Here is an 11,289-nt window from a genome sequence, read left to right on the forward strand (position 1 = left end):
GGGCACAGTGGCTCATGCCTGTAATCCCAGCACTTTGGGAGGCCAAGGTGGGAGGATCACCTGAGATTGGGAGTTTGAGACCAGCCAACATGGAGAAACCCCTTCTCTACTGAAAATACAAAATTAGCCAGGCATGGTGGCACATGCCTGTAATCCCAGCTACTTGGGAGGCTGAGGCAGGCAAATTGCTTGAACTCGGGAGGGTGAGGTTGCGGTGAGCTGAGATTGTGCTATTACACTCCAGCCTGGGCAACAAGAGTGAAACTCCGACTCAAAAAAAAAAGAGAGAGAAAAACCTTACTGGGGACTTCCATGCCCTCACTATATGCCTAAGTAGGTTCTCTTCTTCTTCTTTTTTTTTTTTTAGACAGAGTCTTGGCTGGGTGTGGTGGCTCATGCCTGTAATCCAAGCTCTTTGGAGGCCAAGGCGGGAGGATCACCTGAGGTCGGGAGTTCAAGACCAGCCTCACCAACATGGTGAAACCCCGTTTAAAAAAAAAAAAAAAAGACAGAGTCTTGCTTTATCGCCCAGGCTGGAGTGCAGTGGCAGATCTCAGCTCACTGCAGCCTCTGCTTCCCTGGTTCTAGCGATTCTCCTGCCTCAGTCTCCCAGGTAGCTGGGATTACAGGCACGTGCCACCAGGCCCAGCTAATTTTTGTATTTTTAGTAGAAATGGGGTTTCACCATGTAGGCCAGGCTAGTCTCAAACTCCTGACCTCAGGTGATCCGCCTGCCTTGGTCTCCCCAGGTGCTAGGATTACAGGTGTGAGTCACTGTGCCTGGCCATCTACTTAATGCCCATATCAAAACTTTTGGGGTTTTTGTCAACCTGACAGATAAAAAGTAATACCTCAACTTATTTGTAAACTTAATTACATAAAAAAGTGGTACCTCAGTTTAGCTTTATTTGCTCCATTTTTTAAAAAATTGAGGTAAAATATACATACAGTAAAGTCTACAGTTCAATAAAGTTTTATGTGTATATACATCCATGTAACTATTACTCAGGAAAAGATAGGATTGTTCCCAATACCTCAGAGGTTCTTTCTTGTCCCACCTAATCAATACCTCCACTGACCCTCAACCCTTTAGAGGTAATCACTATTCTTACTTTTGTTGATGTAGATAACTTGTTTCTTTTTTAGAGAGAGAGTGTCTGGCTATTCTAATTCCCCAGTGGGTTCTTCTGGCCACTGCACACAAATGAGCAATCCACTGAGACCATGTTATTGCAGTAAAGAAAGAGTTTAATTAATGCAAGGCCAGCATGCAGTTATCACTCAAATTAGAGTTATCACTCAAATCATCCTCCCTGAAGGTTAGAAGATTAGGGTTTTTCTTTTCTCTTTTTTTGATGAAATTTCGCTCTTGTCGCCCAGGCTGGAGTGTAGTGGTGCAATCTCAGCTCATTGTGACCTCTGCCTCCTGGGTTCAAGCGATTCTCTTGCCTCAGCCTCCCAAGTAGCTGGGATTACAGGCACACTCCACCACGCCCAGCTAATTTTTTGTATTTTTAGTAGAGATGGGGTTTCACCATGTTTGTCAGACTGGTCTTGAACTCCTGACCTCAGGTGATCCACCTGCTTCGGCCTCCCAAAATTCTGGGATTACAGGCATGAGCCACCGTACCCAGCCTCTCTTTCTCTCTCTCTCTTTCCTTCCTTCCTCTTTTTATATTTCTTTCTCTCTCTCTCTCTTTTTCTTTCTTGCTTTTTCTTTCTTTTTGAGACAGTCTCACTCTGTCACCCAGGCTGGAGTGCAGTGATGCAATCTCAGTTCACTGTAACCTCCACTTCCCTGGTTCAAGTGATTCTTGTGCCTCAGCATCCTGAGTGATTGGGAATAGAAGCTCATGCCAAGTCTTGCTCTATCACCCAGCCTGGAGTGCAATGGCACAATCTCGGCTAACTGCAACCTCCGCCTCCTAGATTCAAGCTATTCTTCTGCCTCAGACTCGCGAGTAGCTGGGATTATAGGCATGAGCCACCACACCTAGCTAATTTTGTATATTTAGTAGAGACAGGGTTTCTCCATGTTGGTCAGGCTGGTCTTGAACTCCCGACCTCAGGTGATTCCCCCGCCTCAGCCCCCCAAAGTACTGGGATTACAAGCGTGAATCACCGAGCCTGGCGTCCTTGCTTTTAAATTAAACTATACACTAAATTAATCCTATGGGGAGCTTGGCCTATGCCTAGGAATAAGAGAATTCTGATAGCTAGCCTGTGAGATTAGAAGCAAGATAGAGTCAGCCATGCTAGATTTCTCTCACAGGCATAATCTTTGCAAAGGCAGTTAAACTATGTTGCCCAGACTGGTCTCAATCTCCTGACCTCAAGAAATCCTCCCGCCTAGCCTCCCAATGGGATTACAGGGAGGAGTGCAGGGATCTCAGTAGCCACCACGGCCAGTCTGAACATTCTTTTTTTTTTTTTTTGAGATGGAGTTTCACTCATGTTACCCAGGCTAGAGTGCAATGGCATGATCTTAGCTCACCGCAGCCTCCGCCTCCTGGGTTCAGGCAATTCTGCCTCAGCCTCCTGAGTAGCTGGGATTACAGGCACACACCACCATGCCCAGCTAATTTTTTGTATTTTTAGTAGAGACGGGGTTTCACCATGTTGACCAGGATGGTCTCGATCTCTTGACCTCGTGATCCACCCACCTCAGCCTCCCAAAGTGCTGGGATTACAGGCGTGAGCCACCGCGCCCGGCCTGAACATTCTTACACATGCTTTTTTAGTAGCCATGTGTACTCATTATCTCAGCTATATACTTATAAATGCTATATCATGGGAAAGGCAATTGTTTGACTTTGGTAGATACTGCTCAACAATTTACCAAAGTACTGTTGGAGCTCAAAAAGTCATACCCCGGCCAGACGTGGTGGTTTATGCCTGTAATCCCACCACTTTGGGAGTCCGAGGTGGGTGGATCACCTGAGTTTGGAAGTTCAAGACCAGCCTGACCAACATGGAGGAAACTCTGTCTCTCCTGAAAATACAAAATTAGCTGGGCATGGTGGCTTGTGCCTGTAATTCCAACTACTCGGGAAGCTGAGGCAGGAGAACTGCTTGAACCCAAGAGGCGGAGGTTGCAGTGAGCCAAGATTACCCCATTGCACTCCAGCCTGGGCAACAAGAGCAAAACTCCGACTCAAAAAAAAAAAAAAAAAAAAGTAGCCGGGCGCGGTGGCTCAAGCCTGTAATCCCAGCACTGTGGGAGGCCGAGGCGGGTGGATCACGAGGTCAAGAGATCGAGACCATCCTGGTCAACATGGTGAAACCCCGTCTCTACTAAAAATACAAAAAAATTAGCTGGGCATGGTGGTACATGCCTGTAATCCCAGCGACTCAGGAGGCTGAGGCAGGAGAATTGCCTGAACCCAGGAGGCGGAGGTTGCGGTGAGCCGAGATCGCGCCGTTGCACTCCAGCCTGGGTAACAAGAGCGAAACCCCGTCTCAAAAAAAAAAAAAAAAAGTAATACCCCAAAGACTGGGGTTTTGACATGCTGTGGCCTTAAAAGATGCCTCATGGGCCGGGCACAGTGCAGTGGCTCACGCCTGTAATTCCAGCACTTTGGGAGGCCGAGGCAGGTGGATCATAAGGTCAGGAGTTCAAGACCAGCCTGGCCAACAGTGAAACCCTGTCTCTACTAAAAATACAAAAATTAGGGAGGCGAGGGAGTGGAAAAATAAAATACAAAAATTATCCAGGTGTGGTGGCATGCGCCTGTAGTCCCAGCTGCTGCTCCAGAGGCAGAGGAGGTAGAATTGCTTGAACCTGGGAGGTGAAGGTTGCAGTGAGCCAAGACCATGCCATTTCATTCCAGCCTGGGTGATAGAGTGAACCTCCGTCAAAAAAAAAAAAAAAAAAAAAGCCTCATACTCAAGGTCTCTCTAACCTTGTCTTGTTCCTTTACCAAGCTCAAGGAAGGACTCTCTGGAATTTCCTGATCTGACCAAGAAAGCTTCTTTCCAAAAGAAACACAATTGCCTTCTGTTACCTTCTTGAAATTTCATCATGTGCCAAAGAAAAAAGATTTAGGAATCCAAACACACCTGGAGGGACGTTTTCACAAGATAATGCCTGTCTCTGGGGCCATTCAAATTCCAAAGAGAATAATTTACAAGATAATTTGTCTCCACCTCCATTCCTTCTCCCTAATCCTTTACTGCCGCTCAAAGGAACTGTTTACATTCTGATCTCTCCCCTCCCCTATAAAGAAGAGCATATAAGCGTCCGTACCCCATTGCTTTCTTTCTTTCTTTATTTTCTATTTATTTATTTATTTATTTTTATTTTTATTTATTTTTTTTTTTTTTGAGACGGAGTTTCGCTCTTGTTACCCAGGCTGGAGTGCAGTGGCGCAATCTCGGCTCACCGCAACCTCCGTCTCCTGGGTTCAGGCAATTCTCCTGCCTCAGCCTCCTGAGTAGCTGGGATTACAGGCACGCACCACCATGCCCAGCTAATTTTTTGTATTTTTAGTAGAGACGGAGTTTCACCATGTTGACCAAGATGGTCTCGATCTCTTGACCTCATGATCCACCCGCCTCGGCCTCCCAAAGTGCTGGGATTACAGGCTTGAGCCACCGCGCCCGGCTCTATTTATTTATTTTTTGAGACGGAGTCTTGCTCTTTTGCCCAGGCTGGAGCACAGTGGCGCGATCTTGGCTCACTGCAACCTCCACCCCTGGGTTCAAGCGATTCTCCTGCCTCAGCCTCCCGAGTAGGTGGGATTACAGGTACAGGACACCAGGCACAGCTAATTTTGCATTTTTAGTAGTGACAGGTTTCCACATGTTGGCCCGGCTGGTCTCAAACTCCTGACCTCAGATGATCTACCTGCCTCGACCTCCCAAAGTGCTAGGATTACAGGTATGAGTCACTGCACCTGGCCTATTTTGGTTTTCAGATGGAATCTTGTTCTGTCGACCAGACTGGAGTGCAGTCGTGCAATCTCGGTTCACTGCCACCTCCGTCTCCCAGGTGCAAGCAATTCTCCTGCCTCAGCCTCCCTAGTAGCTGGGATTATAGGCATGTCCCACCATTACCGGCTAATTTTTGTATTTTTAGTAGAGTTTCACCATGTTGGCCATGCTGGTCTCAAGCTCCTGACCTCAGTTCATCCACCTACCTTGGCCTCCCAAAGGCCTTAGAGTACAGGCCTAAGCCATGGCACCTGGACCCCCTTGGTGTATTTTAGGTAATAATTCTCCTGCTATTCCCCGCTGCTATGTACCTTAAAATAAAATCTGTATACTGCATTGGTTTAAAGGACATACGTAAAAAAGATGAAAAAGAAAAAAATAAAATAAATAAAATCTGTATACCTTTTTTTCCTATTAATCTGCCCTTTTAGCTGGGTGTGGTGGCTCAGGCCTATAATCCCAAGACTTTGGGAGGCCAAGGCAGGGAGATCAGCTGATGTCAGGAGTTCGGGACCAGCCTGGCCAGTATGATGAAACCCCGTCTCTACTAAAAATACAAAAATTAGCCAGGTGTCGTTGTATGTGCCTGTAATCCCAGCTACTCAGGAGGCTGAGACAGGAGAATCACTTCAACCTGTGAGGCAGAGGTTGCATAGAGTGGAGATGGCACCATTGCACTCCAGTCTGGGCAACAAGAGCAAAACTCCTTCTCAAAAACAAAAAATGTTGGTAAAATAAAGGCTGTGTGTGGTGTCTCTTGCCTGCGATTTCAGTACTTTTGCAAGCTAAGGCAGGAGGATCACTTGAGCCCAGGAGTTTAAGACCAGCCTGGGCAACATAGTCAGACTTTTTTGGGGGGCAGGGGGTGGGGACGAAGTTTCCCTCTTGTTGCCCAGGCTGGAGTGCAATGGCGCAATCTCACCTCGCCGCAACCTCTGCCTCCTAGGTTCAAGCCATTCTCCTGCCTGAGGCTCCTGAGTAGCTGGGATTACAGGAATGTGACACAATGCCCAGCTAATTTTGTATTTTTTTTTTAGTAGAGATGGGATTTCTTCATGTTGGTCAAGCTGGTCTCGAACTCCCAACCTCAGGTGATCAGCCTGCCTCAGCCTCCCAAAGTGCTGGAATTACAGGCTTGAGCCACTGTGCCTGGCCAAGATCTTATCTTTATTTTACTTATTTATTTTACTACTATTATTATTATTTTGAGACAGAGTATCACTCTGTTGCCAGGCTGCAGTGCAGTGGCGTGACCTTGGCTCACTGCAACCTCCGACTCCCTGGTTCAAGCGATTCTCCTGCCGCAGCCTCCCAAGTAGCTGGGATTATAGGCATGTGCCACCATGCCCAGCTAATTTTTATATTTCTAGTAGATACACGGTTTTAGCATGTTGGCCAGGATGGTCTTGATCTCCTGACCTTGTGATCCACCTGCCTTGGCCTCCCAAAGTGCTGGGGCCTTGGCCTCCCAAAGTGCTGGGATTACAGGCAAAAGCCACCACGACCAGCCCCTTGTCTTTATTTTAAAAAAATTGTTACCAAAATAAAATTAGAATGGCTTCAGAATTGTCAGTTAAATATAATTAAGACATTTTTAGGCCAGGTGCGGTGACTCATACCTGTAATCTCAGCACTTTGGGAGGCCAAGGCAGGGGGATCACCTGAGGTTGGGAGGTCAAGACCAGCCTGGCCAACATGGTAAAGCCCTGTCTCTACAAAAATACAAAAAAAAGGCCGGGCGCAGTGGCTCACGCCTGTAATCCCAGTACTTTGGGAGGCCGAGGCGGGTGGATCATGAGGTCAAGAGATCGAGACCATCCTAATCAACATGGTGAAACCCCGTCTCTACTAAAAATACAAAAATTCAGCTGGGCATGGTGGCGCATGCCTGTAATCCCAGCTACTCAAGAGGCTGAGGCAGGAGAATTGCCTGAACCCAGGAGGTGGAGGTTGCGGTGAGCCAAGATGGCACCATTGCACTCCAGCCTGGGTAACAAGAGCGAAACTCCGTCTCAAAAAAAAAAAAATTAGGCCGGAAAAAATTAAAGTGAGCCAACTATAGTGGCTTATGCCTGTAATCACAATACTTTGAGAGGCCAAGGTGTGAAGGTCACTTGAGGCCAAAAGTTCAAGACCAGCGTGAGCAACATAGCAAGATCCTGCCTGTATTATTTAAAAATTAAAAATAAAATAAATTTGGCCGGGTGCAGTGGCTCACACTTGGAATCTCGGCACTTTAGGAGGCCAAGACGGGGGGATCACCTGAGGTCGGGAGTTCGAGACCAGTCTGACCAACACTGAGAAACCCTGTCTCTACTAAAAATACAACAATTAGCATGTCTGTAATCCCAGCTACTTGGGAGGCTCAGGCAGAAGAATTGCTTGAACTCATGAAGTGGAGGCTGCAGTGAGCCGAGATTGTGCCATTTCACCCCATCCTAGGCAACTAGATTGAAACTCCAACTCAACAAATTAATTAATTAACAAAATAAAATAAATTATTACATCATGTTAAATTAAGTAACAAATAATCACAAAATGTCTTCGTCATTTCTAAGTAAGTTAAAATACTGAAACATTAATTATTAACATATGTTTTATACTTTGGCTTTTTTTCTTTTTTTTTTTTGAAATGGGGTTTCACTCTTGATGCCCAGGCTGGAGTGCAATGGCTCAATCTCAGCTCTCTGCAACCTCTACCTCCCGGGTTCAAGTGATTCTCCTGCCTCAGTCTCCCAAGCAGCTGGGATTATAGGTGTCTGCCACCACGCCCAGCTAATTTTTTGCATTTTTAGTAGAGATGGGGTTTTACCATGTTGGCCAGGCTGGTCTTGAACTACTGACTTCAGGTGATCCTCCCGCCCCAGCCTCCCAGAATGCTGGGATTACAGGCGTGAGCCACCGCCTGGCCGGCATCTTATTTATATACAATGTAGAAAACCTAATTGTATTTAGATAGATCTCTTTTTTTTTTTTTGAAACGGAGTTTTGCTCTTGTTGCTCAGGTTGGAGTGCAATGGTGCAGTCTCGCCTTACCGCAACCTCCACTTCCTGGGTAGAAGCGATTCTCCTGCTTCAGCCTCCCGAGTAGCTGGGATTACAGGCATGCACCACCACATCCGGCTTTTTTGTTTGTTTGTTTGTTTTTGTATTTTTAGTAGAGACGGGGTTTCTCCATGTTGGTCAGACTAGTCTCGAACTCTCGACCTCAGGTGATCCGCCCGCCTTGGCCTCCCAAAGTGCTAGGATTACAGGCATGAGCCACCATGCCTGGCTGATAGATCTCTTAATAAACAAAAATTGGGCTGGTTGTGGTCTGTAATCCCTTCACTTTTTGAGGCTAAGGTGAGTGAATCACTTGAGCCCAGGAGTTCAACCAGCCTGGGCAACCTGGTGCAAACTTACCTCTACAAAAAAAACTTTAAAAATTAGCCTGGCATGGTGGTGTGTGCCTGTAGTCCCAGCTACTCTGGAGGCTGAGGTGGGAGAGTCATCTGAGCCTGGGAGGTTGAGGATGCAGTGAGCCTTGATTGTGACACTGCGCTCCAGCCTGGGTGACAGCGTGAAACCCTATCTCTTCAAAACAAAAAAATTACTTCCTAGGTTTTCTCTAGAAGTTAGGATTACTAATAATTAAAATTATAGTTAGTATATGTAATTAAAACTATTAGATATGGCCAGGTGTGGTGACTCATGTCTGTAATCCCAGCATTTTGGGAGGCTGAGGTTGCAGTGAGCAGAGATCTCACCACTGCACTCCAGCTTGGGCGACAGAATGAGATTCCATCTCAAAACAAACACACAAATAAAAAACCTACCAGATATAAAAGAAACAAGTCCTGGCATAATGGCTCACGCCTGTAATCCCAGCATTTTGGGAGGCCGAGGCAGCCGGATCACCTGAGATCAGGAGTTCGAGACCAGCCTGACCAACATGGAGAAACCCTATCTCTACTTAAAAAATACAAAATTAGTCAGGCATGTTGGTGCTTGCCTATAATCCCAGCTATTTGGGAGGCTGAGGCAAGAGAATCACTTGAACCCGGGAGGCAGCGGTTGCAATGAGCCAAGATCATACTATTACACTCCAACCTGAGCAATAAGAGTGAAACTCTGTCTTAAAAAAAAAGGAACAATTCTGTATGCAAAGTGTATAAAGAAAAGCAAGATATGTTTTTGGCAAGGAAAGTTGTAAAAGCATGTAAAAGCATTGAGAAAAAAATAATTTTACCAGACGCGGTGGCGCGTGCCTATAGTCCCAGCTACTCGGGAGGCTGAGGCTAGAGGATCGCTTGAGTCCAGGAGTTCTGGGCTGTAGTGCGCTATGCAGATTGGGTGTCTGCACTAAGTTCAGCATCAATATGGTGACATCCTGGGAGCAGGGGACCACCAGGTTGCCTAAGGAGGGGTGAACCAGACCAGGTCAGAAACGGAGCAAGTCAAAACACCCATGCTGATCAGTAGTGGGATCACACCTGTGAATAGCCACTGCAGTCCAGCCTGGGCAACATAGCGAGATCTGTCTCTAAAAAAAAAAACAAAAAGAAAAAGAAGGCCGGGCACGGTGGCTCAAGCCTGTAATCCCAGCACTTTGGGAGTCTGAGGCGGGTGGATCACGAGGTCAAGAGATTGAGACCATCCTGGTCAACATGGTGAAACCCCGTCTCTACTAAAAATACAAAAAATTAGCTGGGCATGGTGGCGTGTGCCTGTAATCCCAGCTACTCAGGAGGCTGAGGCAGGAGAATTGCCTGAACCCAGGAGACGGAGGTTGCGGTGAGCCGAGATCGCGCCATTGCACTCCAGCCTGGGTAACAAGAGTGAAACTCCGTCTCAAAAAAAATAAAAAAATAAAAAAAAATAATAATAAATAAATAAATAAATAAGAAAAAGAAAAAAGAAAAAAATAATCATTGTGTTTGTTTTACAACTTACTTAAAGATTGTTTCAATTGGAAGGAATAAAAAAGATATAGATAAAATTAAATGGATACAAAAGTTGGGAAGTGAAAGGGAATAGAAAAAGATTCTGTGGGGAACTGGCTGGGTTGAAAACCATGGCATGGGTACCAGCAGAGTCTGCAGTGGAAGAGCTGATGCCCCAACTACTGCCAGAAGAGCTCTGCGACTGGACAGGATATTTCGATCCCTCACTACCCCTAAGGATGCCTCGGGAATACCTGAGGCGGGTCCAGACCAAAGCAGCTCAATGGCCAGATGCTGTGGTAGCTCAAACTGACCCAAAGAAGTTGAAAAGGAAGGCCAGGCATAGTTGCTCACGCCTATAATCCCAGCAGTTTGGGAGGCCGAGGTGGGTGGATCACCTGAGGTCAGAAGTTCGAAACTAGCTTGGGCAACATGGTGAAATCCCATCTCTACTAAAAATACAATAATTAGCTGGGCATGGTGGTGGGCACCTGTAATCACAGCTACTCAGGAGGCTGAGGCAAGAGAATCACTTGAACCCAGGAGGCAGACATTGCAGTGAGCCGAGATCGCACCATTGCACTTCAGCCTGGATGACAAGAGCAAAACTCCATCTCAAAATAAATAAATAAAGAGGTTGAAAAGGAAGCAAGGTGTGAATGTTTCTCTTTTAGGCTGCCAACCTGCCCCTGAAGGTTATTCTCCAACACTTCAGTGGCAACAGTAACAAGCAGCACTGTTTTCAATGTAAGACAGAATGTGCACCAACATGGAAGTCACTGGAAATCACAACAGTTGCATAGTAATGTGACTAGGCCAAAATCTAAAGTTGAAGAAGGCTGGAAGAAGTTTTGTCTGAGTGAAAGGTTATGTGCTGGTGTGGTTATTGGTAGTTTCAAATGAAAGTCCTAGAACTGTTTACTTATTTATTTATTTATTTATTTTTAATTTTTTTAAAGATGGGGTTTCACCATGAGGGCAAGGCTGGTCTTAAACTCCTGACTTCAGGTGATCCACCCAGCTCGGCCTCCCAAAGTGCTAGGATTACAGGCATGAGCCACCGCGCCCGGCCAGAACTGTTTATGTATAAATTGGTTTTCCCTCCTCGTTTAGTATTGTTAGCAGAATGAATCAGACAACAGTAGCTAGTGTCTTGGAATATCTGAGTAATTTGTTTGGAGAAAGAGACTTTACTTCGGATTTGAGAAGATGGCTTTATGCCTTACTGGCTTGTCTTGAAAAACCTTTATTTCCTGAGGTTCATTCACTGATTCAGCAGCTCGCAAGAAGGTGCTCTGAAGTGTGAGGCTCTTGGTGGATAGCAAAGATGATGAGAGGGTTCCTGCTTTGAATTTATTTATTTCTTTATTTATTTAATTAATTTATTTTTTTTTGAGACGGAGTTTCGCTCTTGTTACCCAGGCTGGAGTGC

General features: G+C 46.0%; 1 pseudogene; it reads left to right on the forward strand.

The window, feature by feature from the left end:
* The first annotated feature begins 9,988 nt into the window (after nucleotides 1-9,988).
* LOC116546875 lies at nucleotides 9,989-11,234 on the forward strand (annotated as a pseudogene).
* The last annotated feature ends 55 nt before the right edge of the window (nucleotides 11,235-11,289 follow it).

The sequence above is a fragment of the Sapajus apella genome, unplaced genomic scaffold, assembly GCF_009761245.1.
Source record: "Sapajus apella isolate SASKATOON/1434 unplaced genomic scaffold, GSC_monkey_1.0 scaffold1575, whole genome shotgun sequence".
Taxonomy (NCBI): domain Eukaryota; kingdom Metazoa; phylum Chordata; class Mammalia; order Primates; family Cebidae; genus Sapajus; species Sapajus apella.